Source organism: Anopheles gambiae, chromosome 2, assembly GCF_943734735.2.
Source record: "Anopheles gambiae chromosome 2, idAnoGambNW_F1_1, whole genome shotgun sequence".
NCBI lineage: Eukaryota > Metazoa > Arthropoda > Insecta > Diptera > Culicidae > Anopheles > Anopheles gambiae.
The window spans coordinates 96,025,456-96,044,946 of NC_064601.1; the positions used below are offsets into that span (position 1 = coordinate 96,025,456).

Below are 19,491 nucleotides of genomic sequence, written 5' to 3' on the forward strand. Positions count from 1 at the left end.
TCAATCGGCAGTTGTTCAATCAACCGTAAAGGGAAGGTCTTCGCACTTGTCGCAACCTCCCCGGTCGGGTGGAAGTTTTAAGCCGCTCTCCCGCCACTCGGACGGATGATGATGTATTGGTGATCTTCTTCTGTCACCGTTTCTCGTTGGTTTTTATTTCACAGCCAGTGAATGGGCGATCACCTTAACTTTCGCTTCTGCCCATCCGCTGCCACGGCTGCGGGTGAAAGTGAAAACCGAACCGAACCGAAAGCGTAATATGAGGGTCTGCCAAGCACTGCTAGCGGCAGTTGGGACACGTTGGGTCACTGAACGTTGGGAACGAATGCGTCTCGATTCTCAAGGCAACATATTTGGAAGGCTAATTTGAGGGGCAACCTAAAATAACCTATTGACCGATGTCGATTTATATCAGCAATTAGGCAATTTCTCGTTGCAATGTTATAAAAATAAGCTGTCAAGTACATAATTAAGGGCTTACTTTGAGGCTCTTTTCGGCCCACAGCCTTCCATTTCCTTTGGCAAACTTGTGTAAACATTTACAACCGTGTAGTTGTAAGCCTGAACAAGGGGAGTGTAAGAACTGCATCGCAGGTGCTATTAAAATGTGATGACGCATGCGAGGCACTTAAATTGGACCTACACAATTTAGCTATTTTTATACCACTCGCTGTCTGTCCGTCCCATCGAAGCCTTTCACTCCCCGCCCGCCTTCAGGCATTTGTGTTTCCAACCAACAAAGTTACTGGTCCCTATCTCCAGCGTTGTCGTATACAGAAAGCAAAGAGCAATTCGATTCTGGACCATAACGGGGCCGCTCGCTAAGAGGTAATGTCTCCAGAATTGTTAGCCAATGGACCCATTTTCCGATCGATAGTTTATTAAGACAGTGCGGGAAAAGGCCGGGGCAAAAACGATTTTGTTAATGGTATCACGATGAGTAATCGGGCTGTGGTTGAAAGGAATTTCTATCGAAGCGATTGAATGAAAAGTGGATGATGAGAAGAGCCGTTTGCTTTGTGTGTGGCCTCCGATTTGAACTTTGTGCGCGCCTGGAATGTCTCGCCGGTCAGGGATATAGTTTATCAATGGTATGAATTGTTCGGATAATGAGTTCAGCGCATTGTCCGATGCGAAATGTCATTGCTATGTTCACTTTACACTGAGATAAGCTGTGATGTAGGTGTCTTAGCATTCTTAGGCATTTTTGAAACATTGTCCCCATGCGTACCAAGTCTGATTAGTTAGAAGCCTTTGTAAATTAAACAAACTAACACAAAAGCAGTCAGGCACTGCCCCAACACGCACACACTGCGTACTGCATACGCCGACTGCCCTGTAGTGCTAATTAGAGCCGTTGATGATTAAAAAGCAGTTTATTGTCGGACGGAAACGTGCACAGTACGCCCTTGTTTGCGCAATGTCTCCCACTATGTTTCCCGCTCTTTCGTTTCGTTCTTCCCTGTACTGTGGCCCCGTCATGGGCGACATCATTAGCTAGAGATAGAGCTGAATGGTGCCCGGAGGTGTGTGTGTGTAAAGGCATAAAAAGTTATTTAAATACAATTTCCAAGCCTTCGGCTGACTGCCGGCACGTCGGCAGACGCGCTAAGACAACAGTCAGCTAGATGGGAAGGGAGGTGCTGTGCAAATACACCCGCCCGCCCGCGTTTGTGGGAGGAAAATCCGCACATCCGTAATCGCATCCGTTATCACACCCGTCCCGTGTGGCACATGGGATGGATGGTGCTGCTGCTGCTGCTGCTGCTGTCTGTGCTCGTAAGTACAGACCGGAGCGCGTCTACGGATGCGTTTTTATTCGCTTGCTTTCTTCGCATCCGGATCCGGATGTTATCAACCAAACGCGTTTACAGCTAATACAATCGAAACTGTCCGGCTGCTCCGATAATGGTGTCATTTTGACTTATCAATGGTTTGGACAGCACGCGAACGACGAAGATCAAACGATAAGGCAGCGTGTATCGTTAGGCGAAAGAAAACGAAGAATGATTGATTATCTATAAAGCGGCGAACCTCCCGGTGGCATCAAACGAACCCTACACACACACCGCGAGACTCGCTGTGATTGTTAAATCATTAGTATTCGGTATTGACCAAATGGTCCCATGCTTTGAGGGGGTTGCTTATCACGATTGTGGACGGAAGCTTGCAATGGTTTCATGGGGATTGCTTTGGGGTTCGATTGCTGATAAGCTTTGATAGACTAATCAGGGGAGATACGGTTCCCGATGATCCTCTCTCAATTAAGTGCCGCTTGAGCAGGACCCTGGAAGCGTGAAATGGGAGTTGGGAGTAATGTCCAGACATCTTGTTCAAGATTACAGAGAATCGAGGGTTTTGAATTATCTGGGAATTTCCTTTTTTTCTGTCAGCGGAGATGAAACGAAGCGACCAAAGATTGTCCATGTGCTACGTGAAAGCATTTCTAGCTTACCCAATATGAAATCATCATGTTGCGGTCTTACTTAAAAAAGGTCGTTACTGCTGATAACCATAATTTAATTATCGCAAACCATGTTAACTTCAACATCCTGTGCTCTTTTTATATGGCTTTTTGGGCGATTCATCATTCCTAACTGGCTAACAATCTTACTTTTTGTGGGGTTACAGCTCTCCAAAATTGTGAAATCATCCCACCAGTCTTCGTACGGTGCGTCACCACGTTCCCTCAGGAATTCTGGCTGGAATGGCTAGCCCGTGTTTTTCGTGCAAATTCCCAACAATCGTTACGTTTGCCACACTGGCGAATATGCTCGTTTGGCACCATCCATTGGCAAGGATTCATCCATAAATCCAATCCTTCTGCTATAATAGCATATCCATTGCTTGCTGGCGCCCGTGGTTTGGAATCGTTAGAATTTCGCGTGTCCATCCGCCTGTAGTGTCGTACTATGCACCTGGGCCAGGTCGTACTGTGGATGCAATTGTGGGAGTTTGGGACAGCAAAAAGGAATGAAAAAAAAACACCCACATAAACTATCTCGTTCACCTGGTCGCGTTACCCGGAATTGACCTTTTCACTATCGACCTTTGCAATCCGGTAACATTCAAACGTTGAGCTGTGGCATGGTGTCGTGGTTAGGTCTTTTTATTCTCTTGTTGTATTGCTCCCTATCGGCGAGTGGTGTGTTGTGGTGCTGCTGCTGCTGCTGCATAACAACGTTTGAATCGACAGCCACAAGCCAGTGCCGATGCGTGCCGGACGAGCATTGGATTTCCCTCCCCCCCCAGTGATTGGCGAGTGCCCGTGTGCATCATCGAGCGCATCTGGCAGTGTAACAACGGGTGGCTAGTGTATATTTATAGCCTGGCCTTTCGCCTGGACACACTGAGGGCTGCCACTTCCGTGGTTTGCTGTTTTTCTTTTTTTTTTTACCTTTCTTCTCCGATTCGTTCTGACCCGTTCGCCACACAGCGCCATCCGGGTGGTACTCCTTTGATTGGGTTCTGTTCTGCCACTTGTGGGTGATGTATATTGATAGTATCCTTCCTTTTTTCGCGTGTGTCTGTATGTGTGGCCACTGGAGGGATATGCAGGGTGAGCATAAAAACCATCCACTGTAATGACTAGATTGCATGTTTGGGATACGCTGGCGCTATCTGTGTGGATACATTGGAAAACCTACCACACCCGGGAATGACATCCGGCTGGAGGACGAAGTCGTCAGTCGGTCGTCCCTTATAGCCCCGTGACGTTATCAATCGTCAAACGATAGTGACCGATGGGGTGTGTGATGTACGGGTGTGACTTGGCGCAGTTCGTTGGAGCACATTGTTTTGCCATTGCAAGTGGAAAGTGTGGAATCAATATTGTACGTCACTTGGGGTGGTGCAGCTGATGGATGGATGGAAGCGCCTCGGGGATACACTCAAGTTTCTCAGCTGTCGCTGTACGTCAGTTATCGAGTGCCATTGGGGGGGAATTGGGTGTAGGCAACTCTCGTTACGATAAGGGTGGCATCTGAAGCGCACAAGCCATCGAGCCACCACAGGGCGGCGCACTGTTCTGACAGGTTGAGGTAGTAACATAAGCACACAACAACATGATAAGCCCTTAACGTCGTCCCGATAGTTCTGAACCATAATATGTCTGCTCGAAAGCATACCGATGTCCTGGTGCCAATAGAAGAGCCTGGTGTGCTTGGTGCATTACCAGCAGCCTATTAACCTGGTGCGCGTTTTAATACGCCGCCGCTGCTGCATGGTTCTACACGTCGAAAGTGACTTTTGCGCTTTGCGGCGGGGTGGTTGCCTTCGCGCTGTGGTCACAGTTGTCTGAACACATTGAGCAATCTAGTAGGCGGCAGGTATTGCCCTAGCTTTGTTGGTGTTCGTGTCATTGCTGTTGACCGCGGATGGCACAAAGCGTGACGATAGGCATCGCTTTCGGTGACGTTATAATTTATTCCGTCAACTGCACACCACCTCCATGGCACGGAGCGCCTTCACCACCGCCGCCATAACACATCTCCAACCCCGTGTCCGATAATGGGACGAACACGAAGCAAAAAGCACCGTCTCTTACCTTGGCTGAGTGTGTCAATGTTTCTCAGCCACACAGCACAGCCACTGGTTATAGGTGTGAGATACATGGAAAATGCTGCCAAAAAACAAAAACAAAGAACAAATCCTACAGCAGCAGATTTTTGTGGCGCTGGAACAGGTAAGCTCTCCTACCAGCAAACTTGTTCCTGTTCGGTGCTGGAACAACTTTCCGTTGGACCACAATTTGTGGATTTTATGGATATAAAAAGACTCGGACTTAAAAGCGTAACCCGTCGTGCAACCCCGCACGGATGACTTCCACATGTTCGGGGCGAACATCTTGGCCGTGAGTGTGTGTGTGTGTGTGTGTGTGTGTGTGTGTGTGTGTGTGTGTGTGTGTGTGTGTGTGTGTGTGTGTGTGTGTGTGTGTGTGTGTGTGTGTGTGTGTGTGTGTGTGTGTGTGTGTGTGTGTGTGTGTGTGTGTGTGTTTGTGTGAGTGCGTTTTCTCAGTGGTAGCGCGAATTTCGGGACGCTCTCAACGGCCGTCATGGTTGCTGTGGTCGTCTTCTCGTTTAATGTTTCGCATTCCAATGCGTCTTCGGTTGGTGTTCTTTTTGCTGTCTTGATTAGCGTCGGTGGTGTAGCTCGCGAGTTCCTTACCGTGTGGGTTCCCTGTTTGAGCCCGCCCTCCTCCCACCCCGCACTCCCCCCTTCTTGTGCGGAATTGTGTGATTGGGTGAATGTCCGGTGGTGCCGGAGTCAAAAGTGTGTTGTTACTCGCACCCAAGTGGCCCCGGTGAATCTCGCGAAATATCTTCTGGTGATCCCCGTTTTTACATTGAGCTCCGACCATCTTGAGATGCTTTTGACCGTGAATGAAATATTGTTCCCGCGGCGTTCCCGTGTTCCGTGTGCCGTGTTGGGCCTGGACGAGGGAGTGCTTTCAAGTGTAGTACACACACGGACACGATGATGGGACAAATATAGCTTGGTTTGGTTTTAGTAGTTTGTATTCCCCTGATGGCTGCCGATGTGTTAATCGCAAAGACCCCCTCCACGGCCATGGGACCGTCAATTGCTTGCGTCCACACAAGTTCTGGCATATCTGGTGTTGGTGAGATTGCGAATCACTTCGATATTTGCAAACACGATCGTCTGGTGATAACGTGGCGGGAGGGGCATGTTATGAAAAGCAATATCATTTTGCCACTTCAAGTGTCACTATTAGTTGAGCGACCTACATTAAACGTGCTCCAAAGTTGAAGAAGATGCACCGCCGGATGGGCTCATTGGAACATATTTCTCATTTTGAGTGCTTCCTAGAACAGTGATCATTGAAGAAAAATGTGCTATGACTCATTTGTTTTTGCAGTCAACATTCGGTGGCGTTCGGTGCGAATTTTTCATTTCTGCAAAGCCCTTATCGGCTATACACCAGCCTGCCAGATGTGTGTGTGGTGCGGGCCGTGGCGAGCTGTGATGGGGAGCGTTAACCCAGTTTTTTTCATTATGCATACCAGTTTCACTTAATCAGATTGTTATCGACGGGGCGACAACTAACTTGTGTCGCGTCGCTCTCAAAACCATACTGCTGCACACGCACCAGTCGCATTAACAATAAAGCCTCGGGGTACCAACAATAGCAAGCAATTAAAAAGAATGTGCTGGTAGTAGTTTGTTTTGCTTGTTGGTTGTTGTTGCTCCAGTAGCACTGGAGAAATAAGAAACATCCCAGTAAACTAACTATAACACAACTTGGCACACCGTTCAACTGAGGCGAATTGAAGCAAATCCAAAATGTCGCAAGCGCGCCGCACATCAAGTACAACAAACATGGCAGCAGCACTACGTTTGGCGGCTAAAATGTGGTTCTTGCTAAAAACAGAACATTCACGGTGACTATTTTTACATAAGCTAAGCTTGCGGGTTCCATGGACGCTTCGTCGCGAAGACTTCATACCCAAGGTTATCTTGGGAGGTCTTCTTGGAACCGAATTTCGACCGACTAGCGATGCATCAAATGAACCGCAAGTAAAAAAAACTGAATCTTGATAAGTCTTTAGCAAAAAATGTTGATTTATGTTATGTGCATAGCTATTTGAGAAGCAAAGTAATTTATTTACTTACTTATTTGATTGAACCCAAACGTTCTTCTGAGTATAGATTCGGGACTGATAAACTACTCTAAATGACCGTGCAATCAAAGTGATGAATGTTTGTCGCTCTTTACGAAGTAATGTTGAATTTTGTTTGAATTTTAATAAGATTAGAACCTTGTTGCTTATGGAACTCAGTCAGACAATTGTAGAAGCAATGTTATTTATTTAAAGATTGATTTATTTGGTATAGATATTTTGGTGGTTGTTAGTATATTGAGTCAACCTTCTTGCTCAGTCAGAACTAGTATTTGAACTAGATATTTGAACGAACTTTTTTGCAGATTTCAAATGTGACAGGATGACTAAATTAAATACTATACAAATTTTGCTTGCACAACGTTCATCCCTATCCACTTCATCTTGTAGGAAATGTCTAGGAACGGAATTGAAAAGCAGGAATTAAGCAGCACGAATTGACATGGAAGATAAAGAAGATGCACAAATAAAGGCTGTGAATCATGAAGTCTGTATAGTTGAAGGGTTTACGTTACTCACTAAGCTCACGCCACGTTAATTCATGTGATGATGAGGTATTTCTGTTCCTCTTTGTAGGGATTATCTTGCCATTATCAAAGCTGTGGCTGACGTCATGCACTCACTGAAGGAGTAAGCTTGTGCTAATTGGGTTGGCATGATTTTATTGTAAGCGTTACCACTTTTAAGCACCTCGAAGAATAGTGTTAGAACACACAAACAAAGAATGGTAAACTTTATTGTTTTGTTTAATAGTCGAGATATACAGCTAGCTTTAGAAAGAGAGCGAGAGTAATTGGAAGTTAAAAAAGAAATAATGGCTTCTCTGCTTCATACGCGGCTAAAATATTTAGCTCAAAATGCAGTGAACAAATGCCACGAAATACCACTGTGTATGTTCATTTTAAAATAGGCTTCCTCCCTGCTCCAACCATCCACCAGACCCCGACCAGCATTTCTGATACGAATCGTTCCAATAACCACCCTAATCATCACCTAATGAAGTGCAAAATGCGGTCCGGGTACGTACACGTCCGCGGGTCGTTTTGTTTGACACTTTTTACCTTTCTCACACAAAACTGCAGCCTGCAGTTGCCGCTCCCTCCCATCGCAGGATCCAAAATGGTGCAGCGGCTTAACACGGTCTCTGGTGCATATTGCCGGCACAATTGCATGTTGAGGATTCCTCTTCCTTTTTTTAGCGCCGTTTGGTGGTGTGTTGTTGGGGCATAATCAACTCGACAGCCGTTTGCCGGTGATGCCTGCTGCATGCCACAGCCCACACTAATTATAGATTTTGTCGCATGTGCACCTTTGCCTCCCTTTGTCTCTACATCATCCGTTTTGTTATTGTTGTTGCTGCTGTTATCTGTCTAGCAGTGAGTAGGGCGGGTTTTTTGTTTTGTTTTGTAATTCGATTTACCCTCTGCTGCATAGCGGAGCAGCCACAGCAACCACCAATCGAATGCAATTGACTCTGGTGCATCACGGTGCAGCCCTTTGTTTGTGCGACGAATCCTTGAACTGAACCGATCGTCTGTTCTTTTTTTGGCGTTGTGTATGTGTGTGTGTGTGCGCCTCTAACAAACCCAAATTAAGTGCGATATTTGTTCTGTGCGATTAATTTCCTGCTTTTCGCTTGCGAAAAAAAACGAACCGAAAGTACATTGCGACAATGCACATCGACTCTGACTCTTCTTTCCCCCGCCGTACGTTGTGATTGCGTGATTGCAATAAATTCTGGGTTAAAAATCATAAATCTTCTCTCCCTCTCCTCCTCTCCCGGCGGACAATAAAAAGCCATCACACGCAACCCTGTCCCTGTCATTGGGAAAGTTGTGGAGGGAAATTTAATATAAAAAACCCTCCCTTGTGTGTGCTGTATGCCCTAGAAAACAGAGAGTGTTGTGGTGTGTGGTGCGGTGGGATGGGAATGGAGAAAAAGAACCTTGGAGCCCCCCGGGAGGACGGTGCAATGTACCGTTTTGGCACCTACTTTGGCCGCGCAATCACGCTAACCAGTGTGTGTTTGTGTGTGTTTTACCGCCTGTGTCTAGCTTTTCGCGGTCGGATGGTTCGATTTGAATTCAAGGTTAAAAATAAAACATTTCCCCTCCCTGTGCTGCTTTTTGGCCTCCATGGTCTCAGTCTCTCTCTCTCTCTCCTGCTATCTTTCTTTCTCTTGGGTGCACTAATCCTTCACCCAGTAGTCCCTTCGTTGGGTCCGGCAAGAAGAAGTGGTACGATAAAATTCACGATCACCACCGGGTGGGGGCCGAGCAACAGCAGGCGGAAACGATCGTGTTAGGGCAGAGGCGCTCGCTCCATGGGGTGTGAGAGTGAGCGAAAAAAAAGTAAAAAAGCAACAGCAGCCGCAGGAACGGTAACGAGCAGCATATTGATCGCACATGCTGATGCGCTCGTGTGGAAAACTGCGTTAATACATCCATCCCTTAGCGGCGAGCTGGGTTTTGGATGCCGACGCTAATTAATGATCGTTCGGTAGCATCTCGCCGGTGATGCGTGGCGTACTGATTCAGCTAATTCAGTTTGACCGAGCAAAAGGAGCGATAACTTCGGGTAAAGTTGTACAAAATATAACTAATTTTTTACCCCTGCAACACTGGTTGGAGCAGGAAAAATCGACCTCCAAACAGCAGTAGCTTATTTTTAAACAGTTTTGCACTCACACAAACCAAACGGATGAAAGTAGCCGTAAACAGGGCGGTGTTTTTTTCAATCTTCCTTTTGTTGTTACACCTTTGCCTTTGCGCCCCCTTCAGAGCAGCGGAATGATATTGTGCGTTTGGCGCACTCTCATTATTTCGGCTTGCGCTTCATTCTACCATCCACCGCACAAAACGTATCTGCCTCTCGCAACGCCGGTCCAAGCTGGAAACGACGGTAAACTATTTTGAGATTTTCCCGGAACATCATCATCATCATTTCGGGAAGCTCCTGCCGGCGGGCGTTGTTTAGCGCAAAAAGAAAAATCTCCACAATTAGAAAATCTGCGCGAGGAAAGGAAGGATGAAAGGAAGGGAATGGTAGCTATCCTCTATCGTGTATCGATAATGGTCCACAACAAGCGGCGATTGGAACCACCAGCCCCTTGTGCCTTGGAGCAGTTATTTGTAGCCGAATTTCTCCACCCGATTGGTGTTATGGTGGAAGGAAGAAATTACTTCGCGAATTGAGCGAAAGAGAGAGAGGGAATGAACCAAACAATTTTCCAACCGTTGAGGAAGATCTGCGGAACGTGTGTGCGCGTGTGTGTTTTATTGGCGGTTTTTTGGCTAGTCTGTGCCAACATAATCAAACACAGCATTGTTGTGTGGTGAAAGTAAACCATTCCATCAACCGGCCACCACCAGCGACCGTATGCCACTGCTTCTTGGTTGTTAGCTTTGCTTGTTGGGCGATCCTCACAGCCACAGCATCGTTTGGCACGCTTTGCCGATAACGTGGAGTAGAGAGAGAGAGAGAGCTAGAGAAAAAACCGGCGTCTGTTTGTTAGTTCGGGTTGCCTTGCGAACCGTTAATTACCCGGGCGTCGTGGAGCTGCTAAACAGTCAACAGTGTGGCCAATCGAAGGGGGGGTTGTTGTAAGCATAAGCAGCTGGGAGGATTCAATTTCCAACGCCTGTGTACCGTACCGTGCCGAGAGCACTTGTTGGAGCTGCATATTGCGCGAGGGCGGTCGATGTAAACAATCTTGAAGTTGATGAAGTTTAGGAAGGATAGCTTAAAACATCGAACGAGAGTTTGGTTGGGATTTTACCTCTTTTTAAATCGAAACATAACATTGTATTTGATTGTGTTTGTTTTCGTTTTATGTTGACCACTTGACGTACAATCGAGCTCAATTTTTTGGTACGATCCATGATTGCAACTTTGTATCCTGTTTTATGAACCCACAATACCACCCAACCTCGTCGATTCTCTCCGTTTCAATTGCCCCCTTTCATTTGATTCTATGCTCAACAATTACAATCGCTCAGGGAGGAGGGGAGTCTGCTGCAGACGCGGAGTGGATGCCGACTGAACAGCAACTTTGTGACGCATTTATGTTCGGGGTGTGAATTGAACCGACATGCTGCGTTCTCGAGTAGCATCATCATCATCAGCAGCAGCAGCACCAGACGAATGATTGATCGAATAAAAGCGATACACGAACGTATGAACTAGTGATGGGTGAAGTTGGCGAAAATCCGTTGTCGACTCCGATGCGACTCCGATAATTTTGGAACCGTCTAGGTAGGTCCTCCCAGCATTATTCGGAGTTGTTCGGAGTCGTTCGGAGTCGTCTGGAATCGCCCGGTGTCGCCCGGAGTTGGAGTCGTCCGGAGAAGCCCGGAGTCGCCTGGAGTCGTTCGGGGTTGGGGTCGTCCGGAGTGGTCCGCAGTCGTCTCGAGTCGTCCGGAGTCGTCCGAAGTCGTCTGAAGTCATTTCAAATCGTTCGGAGTCCTCTGGAATGCTCCGGAGTCGTTCAGAGTCGGCCGGAGCCGTCTGAAGTCGTCTGGAGTCATTCAAAGTCGTCCGGAGTCCTCTGGAATACTCCAGGGTTGTCTGGTGTCGTCCCGAGTTGTCCGACTCGTCCGAGTCGCCCGGAGTCGGAGTCGTCCTGAGAAGCCCGGGATCGCCCGGAGACGTTCGGAGTTGGGGTCGTCTAGATTGATCCGCAGTCGTCCCGAGTCGTCCGGAGTCGTCCGAAGTCGTCTGGAGTCATTTCAAGTCATCCGGAGTCCTCTGAAATGCTCCGGAGTCGTTCGGAGTCGTCCGGAGTCGTCCAAAGTCGTTCGGAGTCCTCTGGAATACTCCAGGGTTGTTTGGTGTCGTCCAGAGTTGTCAGACTCGTCCGAGTCGCCCGGAGTCGGAGTCGTCCTGAGAAGCCCGGGGTCGCCTGGAGACGTTCGGAGTTGGGGTCGTCTAGATTGATCCGCAGTCGTCCCGAGTCGTCCGGAGTCGTCCGGAGTCGTCCGAAGTCGTCTGGAGTCATTTCAAGTCATCCGGAGTCCTCTGAAATGCTCCGGAGTCGTTCGGAGTCGTCTGGAGTCGTTCGGAGTCGTCCGAGTCGTCCGGAGTCGTTCGAAGTTCTCGGAAATCGTCTGGAGTCGGAGTCGTCCTCAGTCGGCCATCAAAACAAAGGCCCGTATACTAAGTGACTTCGGCCGACTTCGATCGACTCTGGATCGATTCTGGATGACTTCGCCTCTGGTCTACTACGGCTTACTCCGGACGACGCTGACTCTGGAACAACTCCGGACGACTCCGACCGAGACTACTGCGACTCCGGACGGCTTCAGTTGACTCCGTCTCTGGGCGGATTTAATGGTTCCCATATTGCCGGAGTCGGAATCGGACTAACAGTAGTTGGAGTCGGATCGAAGTCGTCTGTGCGCTCCATAGAGCACATCACTAGTACGAACGCTTTCGATACATACTCACGCATCGCGTTCCATCGAGCTAAGTGCCAAACATAGCAACAAGCTGTAGAGAGAGTGTAATTAAATTGTATCGCACGAAACCGAAATCAAACGTAACGAATGTGGGGATGCTTTACCCGATTATGGGATGCTTTTTATCGTCGCTGTTGTGATATTAGATTTTGATGAGCTGCTGTAGCATTTAAGCTGGGGCGTGCCAGAATGGCCAGGACACATTGTGAGAACATTTTTCCTTCACTCGCTTTCAAAATGGGGACAGGAGAGGATACCATCGTTTCTATCTGCCACTAGCATGCATAGCTCACAAATCATATCCTTCCAAATAGGACGCAACACTCTGGCTGCCAACTGGGTGGTGCTTCACTTACGTCATTTTCTAAAATTTAGGATGTAGTTCTGCTCCCGTCCATCCGATTTCGCTCTGCACATCTTGCCGAATGTTTTGACCATACACACACACACACGACCCGACCATACGAAAGCAGCCAAATTTGGCAACATAATGTCTACGCTGCTGCTCTCTCCAACTTTTGGGGGCCGCTTGCCCATAATTGGAGCAGATTTTGTGGCGGGGTGCATTTTATCACCGGCACGAGATGAGTGCCCGGGCATCGTTTGGTACTACGTTTGATTCATGTTCACTGCCCACATACAACACAACACTTGTTGTCGTTGTCGTCGTCGTCGTCGAGGATAATCGGATTGTCGTTTGGGAGGTGGGTATGATTTTAGCACGCCCCAAACTGAGTGTGTTCTCTGTGATGGAGCAGCAAAGAACGTGCTGGCTGACGTTTCATATCGGCAAAATCCGGGCTAGGTTGAACATGGAACAGTATTCAATCGCAGAAATTCGTAAATAGTTTGAAACAAAGACGACGTACACGCTTGTGCTGTTTTGCAAGCTTGGCAGGACAAACAGCATTCCAATGCGACTGTGGAAACACACACTTATCGTCTCTTCGACAACGGGTTCAACTCGGTGTCACAACAACAGCAGCCAAGAAGGAAAGAAAAAGGGTGCTGCAATTCCAATTGCTGAATGGAAATTGCATCCAATTTCATTAGCATGCGTCCTTGGGGTTTTTAATGCCCACGTCAACGTTGATGAAGCGCGAAATGTACTCTGTCCCCAATTCCCCGGTCCGACGCTGATGATGATGATGATGAAATGGCACTCTGTAAACATACGGCCACCACCGGGTATACCCTCTCGTTCTGACTGATTAATGACGAATTCGATTCGGAGACAGACCTGGCAGGCATACATACCCCGCTACCGTGCGCGTTGTGCATAATTGTTTCGTCTTGGCGCGTAATAGACGCCGTCGCCGTCGGCCGTGTCCGGCTGCATTCGGTTCTAATTTCCGCCCCATCCATAATGTATTGGGATGGTGGCTCTCCCAATGATTGCATGATTGAGTGATTGGGTCAGGTTAAGGCTGGGAAGCAGCTGGGTGGTGGCGCGCGATTTGGGTGTCGTGATAGACAATGGACGGATGGATGGACCGTGACTAATTTAGAAGGTGGTTTGTGGATCATGCTGTACATTACCGTAAACAATTGAAATAATTACCTTGCTGTTCTCCGTTGCATTATGTACGAGAATGATAATAACTGTCGTTGGCAGGAAATAATGACTGCCGTTTTAGATAGCAAGTAGAAAAAAGGTTCTTTAATTATGCCCTTTAAAAATGCAACAAACGCGAACCCTTGTAATTAAGATTGCTAGTAGCCAATCGCAAAGAGTAAAAAATACCCCTAAAACTATGCAAATTGCATGCATTATTACGTTTGTAAGCTCTTCGGTGTTGTTTAATACGCTTGCTTGCCCCTAGGATAGTTTATTTCGTTCTGTTTCTTTACTTTTTATCAATTTTAATAACGTTTGCTTTTAAAAAAATGGTGGCTGGCTGCAGAATTTCTTTCCATAAACATCCCTTAAAAGGTTATTATTTAAGCTTTCTTGTAAATCTACGATCTTGCGAGCTGCCTTCCAATAGTTATCGTGTAGGCTTGTTTAAAGTTTATGTTTTATCAAACACACCTCAGTTTTTGCTACAAAATTATTGGAGTGAGAGCTTTTGCATCATGTTGGTCCATGGCAGCTGGGGGTTGTAGGATTGGCGTTCGCTGGATATAGCGTGTCATATCGAGATTCCGCCGAAATTCACCTAAAATGATCGTCTGTGAAGCCAGTGAACTCGACTTCTACTTCTTGATATGTTTTTCCAGGTACTATTTTACTGTTTGACCAGTTGCATCGACCTCCTCCCGGTCAAGCGAACGCAGCTTTGTAGCCACTTTTCCCACGGTCTTCATCTTCAATTTCCTTTGGGAGCCTCAAGTCGCTCAGGGACGCCGGCTATTCGACATCCAAGCTTTCTTTTAATGGTTTGATTGTTGTCTAACAGTGCTAAGATCTTGTAGATGCCGAAACAGGCTTATAAGACGTTCACAAACTGGTGCACGGTGTTCGTTTTAGAGGTTACGGGGTGTCGTTCTTTGATCGCTCATGCTTCTGGACGAAGTTGCTTCACTGTTTGGCTGCTGTCTTTAGGGATACTATTGTTGAAAGTGCATTTACCCTTTTGCTTATAGTGGGTCAAGATAAACTCATAAAAATCCACGATATTGTCCATTTCTTTAAATGCAAACGTTGTAATACGTTGCTGTAGGTGAGACATTTCTTTAATAATGATGTTTACAAATTTCTAGCCAAGCTCAAACAATTTTGTTCCTACACAGTACCAGTGTCACGTCCGATATTGAAAAAAGCAGACGAAGTGCGTGAAGCATAAAGCAAAACCCACCGTACCACACGCACTACTTTGCCTGTTTGTCCGATGGAATGCAATTTCTCTTTATTGCTTATCAACATTCACCTCAGCCCTAGGGTCGCCGCACAATCGTGCTGTGTCGTTTTGGTAATGCTGCCCATAATCCAACGCCTTGCGGTTGCGGTTGCCCCTCGTCCGACAGTGTACAATGCTAATAAGCCATAAAAATATGTTTAAACATTTCCCTCATGGGCCCGGGCCCCGGTTATACTACGGCATGGCGAGAATCGAAATTCCCTCCCCAAACTAAGCGTTATGCGACATCGGCGGTGCAGTCCATGTGAGGCCTAGAGCCGACAGCAGAATCGTTTGTCTGTTTGGTGGTGTAATCCTCTGATTAGTTAGTGAGGCAGCCGAGTGAGCCGCTCGGGCCAAATGGAATGGAGGAGAATGGGACAGACGGAACACAAAACGGAAGGTGTCTGATTTCGGTAATGGGTGATTGTTTGGTGACCGGCATACTGATGATCCGGCTGGCACAAGGAGCCGGTGACTGACGGTTCCGCTCGTGAGTCCAGCCCTACATCCGACAGTTCTTTTCTTGCTTTGCTTTCGGTTAAGGATACGGTAGATGGGAACGTTCTGATTTGCTGCTGCTGGCATATGCCATATGCCATTGTGGATGGAAGGTTTGTTTGGGGAGGTCACACACACCCCAACGAGCCGCGTGTATTTATAGACACGAGTAAAGACCCATTCGGCATATCTTTGCCCCTGGGCGCATAAAATTAGCATAAAATTTGAACCTGCCTGCGTTTTGGGGGCGGAGGAGATATGTTTTTAACTTTCCTGCATCATCGTATTGAAGAGGATCTCTGCACATATACATCTGGGCTCCTAGACCTGATGATGGCCGCATTTTATGGGGGCGCGGGGTGAATTATAATCTCGGCTAAGCGTAAAGGCACTCTCCAGCCTGTCAGCTATTTAACCCCTTAACCTCCCCCCGGGTAACCTGTTGTGTTGTTGTTGTTGTTGCGGATGATGTTGGTGGTGTTAGCGCTTGCGGAAGCCGAAACGAGAGTTGTTGTTGATAAATTCTGCACATATAATTTCCTGCCTGCACCACCGGATGGATTGTTTTTTGGGAGGTGGTGGGAGTGTCTGGGGACAAGGGGCAGATTGGTTTTGCATAAATTAAAATCCCTTACCCGCAGTCGGGGTGGGGAGGAGGGACAGCAGCAGCAGCAGCATGTTGGAATTTAATTGGAAAATGTCACCAAATGCTCTGGATGCTCTGGAGCAGCAGCAGACGGGGAGCAGCTGATGGGGTTTTGTGTTGCGTTGCGTGTTTGTTTGGCGTTTGTGGAGATGGATGGCAGTGTACGAGTGTGTTCCAATTTTCCGCAAGCACACACTCACACACACACGGGTTTTGATTATCACGGACGCAAAAAAAACCCTCACTACTCCTTCCTATGTTTACCGATTGATTTAAATGAAGTCTCCTGTCCATTAGATTTGGGGTCCTGCGAGAGTTGGGGGAGAATTTGCATAATTTTGGGGGAACTGACGGAAGCAATTAAATCACTCTCTCACTCAATATGGATGCAGCGATGAGTGCGGTGGGCAGCTTAAATTGCTGTATTGATGCATTTAATTCATCATTGTGGGCATGAAATTCCGCAATTAATTTGTGCCTGTCAAGTACACACGTTCCACCATGCAATGAAACTTTAATGCGTTCTTGTAGTTGCTCTATTTTCTTTCCTTTTTTTGCCAAGATTTCATCACTGGACCCCAAATCTCTGGCATTAAACACGATTGGCACTGGCGATTTATTTTATCGCTCTCGTGCTCCTCGAAGCACACAACCGTTTTTATTCGCTTTTTTTTTTTGGCGGGCAAAACGCGCGCAACCCAATGCATTGGGTGCTGTGTTGTGTGCGGGTTAACTGGGCCCCAGGCACAGGCGAACAAGAAAGAAACCAAAAAAAAGTCAGTCTTTTACCGGTTTGATTTCGGGGACAGAATGTCTGGGACTGGCGAAACGTTTGCCAAAATATCGCCCATTCTGGCAGCCTTACGGCGTGGAGAAGGCTCCATCGAAGCCAAGAACACCAACGTTGCGCTGCTTTCCGCCGCATGCTCGGTAAAGCAGCGCAATAAAGCACACACATACACACACACACGTACGTTAAAGGGAAAACATTCTTTTCCCCTTTTGCTCTTTGACCTTAGCATAAGGTTTGACCTCTCGCACTTCCTCTCTTTGGTGGCGCTCCATATCCATACCAAAAAAAAAAAAAGTGGTTTTAGTGGTGGTGCGCGATTAGGCGTGTTCGATTGACCTTCCTCAGGCGAACCTTCAAGCTGTTTTTTGTGTGTGTGTGTGGCATAGCACCCGTTGCTTCTCCAAACAAATTTCCACCTGTGCAACTAGCAAGTGGTGGCAGGACGAAAAATCGTTAAAATATACTCTTAGCCGTCCCTTTGGGTCAAAAATGGTTCGAAGGTCGATGAGGAGAGCGCTAGATTTAACGATTGATAAATGGAAATTTCTTGCACGCGGCAGCCACGTTTTTGCGTATTAATTTTTTTTGCTTCAGCATACTCTCTCCACATACGCGCGCGCGCGTGTGTGTGTGTCTCGGTGGTTGGCATATGTTGCGCACGTGGGCTGTATATTTTTGCGCTACCGCGATTGTACTATCGATTGGCAAACGCCTCCTGGTGCCTGGCGGCAGCAGCTAATGACCACGTGGTAAACATGGAATGGGGTTAAATACTCATCCACAACAACGACCACAATTGCCACAATCATAAAAAAGCCCCGCCCGAACAGCAAACCATGGTAATAGAAATGCCAAACTCCTCTGTGCCACGAAGTTCAATAGGACAGCGCATATTTTACATCGCATGTGGGGGAAAGCTGGGTTGAGTAAATGATAACGAGGACGCGCGTATGTGTCGATCGTAGTTGGCGGCTTGTTTGCAGAGTGCCGGTGGGGCTCACATGTGATGGCGATACGGTTGCAAAGTTTTTCCGCGGCGTGGCATGCTTCATAATTCAACCGGAAGGTGGAAAGTTCATCGTTTGGCGTCGTAAAAGTACGCTGCAAAACGTAGGTAGAGAAGGTTGGCGCAAGGCGCACGTTTGGGTACGTAATGTAGATAAACATGGGAAACTACAAATCAATTGCTGCGATCGTTGATAAAGAGAATTGTTTTTTTTCTGTTGTATTTCTGTATAAAATGGATTTTTAAAATTGGAAGGCAAAAGCATTTATTTAAGTTATTAAATATAAAAGGGAAATTATACCGTTCAATACCACGAGTTGACTTCTGATTGGTTGAACAAGGGTTTTAAAAATTAAATATGCCAGCTGGCAAGTTGTTTTACCTTTCCACGGCAAAAAAAAAAAAACAAGGCGTAAATAAGTGACAAAGTGTTCCACTTGAGCAACTGTTCAAACCCGATGCATGAACTGTGTGTATTTGTTGTACCACTTGGACAGAGAAAGAGAACACCTCTCCTTGTCGTTGGGCGGTTCTATTTGATTCTAAGAACTGCAGTTTAATTATACACACGGTGGATAGGGTGAGTGCTGCAGCTTGTCTGCAAGTGCTAAACAGGTCCCCTAGCAACTGCCAAGACTAGTGATGGGTAATGTTGGCAAAAATTCGGAGACGATTCCCATCCGACTCCGGAAGGTAAGTTCGCACAGTATTATCTGGAGTCGTTTCGGAACTTCTGGAGTCGCCCGGAGTCGTTCGGAGTTGTTAGAAGTCGTCCGCAATCGCCTAGAGTTGTTCGGAGTCGGAGTCGTGTGGAGTCGTTTAGAGTTGTTTGGAGACTTCTGGAGTCGTTCAGAGTCGTCTGGAGCCGTTTTAAATCGTCTCGAGTCGTCTGGAGTCTGCCGGAGTCGTTTGGAGATGAAGTCGTCCAAAGCCGCCTGGAGTCGTCTGGAATCGTCTGGAGTCTGCCAGAGTCGTTCAAAGCCGCCTGGAGTCGTCTAGAATTGTCTGGAGTTTGCCAGAGTCGTTCAGAGTCGTCCCGAGTCGTCCGGAGTTGGAGTCGTCCGGAGTTGTTTGTAATGGTCCGGAGTCGTCCAGAGTCGTCTGGAATCGTCCAACGCCGTCTGGAGTCGTCTGGAGTCTGCCGGAGTCGTTCAGAGATGAAGTCGTCCGGAGCCGTCCGGAGTTGTCTGGAAACGTCTGGAGTTTGCCAGAGTCGTTCAAAGTCGTCCCGAGTCGTCCGGAGTTGGAGTCGTCCGGAGTTGGAGTCGTCCGGAGTTGTCTGTAATGGTCCGGAGTCGTCCAGAGTCGTCTGGAGTCGTTCAAAGCCGCCTGGAGTCGTCTGGAGTCTGCCGGAGTCGTTCAGAGATGAAGTCGTCTGGAGCCGTCCGGAGTTGTCTGGAAACGTCTGGAGTTTGCGAGAGTCGTTCAGAGTCGTCCCGAGTCGTCCGGAGTTGGAGTCGTCCGGAGTTGTCTGTAATGGTCCGGAATCGTCCAGAGTCGTCCAAAGCCGCCTGGAGTCGTCTGGAGTCTGCCGGAGTCGTTCAGATAAGAAGTCGTTGGGAGTCTTCCGAAGTCGCCCGGAGTCGTCTGCAGTCGTCTGGAATCGTT

General features: G+C 47.5%; 1 protein-coding gene across 5 annotated transcripts in view; it reads left to right on the forward strand.

Annotated features, from left to right (window-relative positions):
- LOC5667226 (beta-1,3-galactosyltransferase 9) overlaps window positions 1–19,491 on the forward strand; it is a 34,737-nt gene that overhangs the window by 4,108 nt on the left and 11,138 nt on the right. The window lies entirely within an intron of this gene.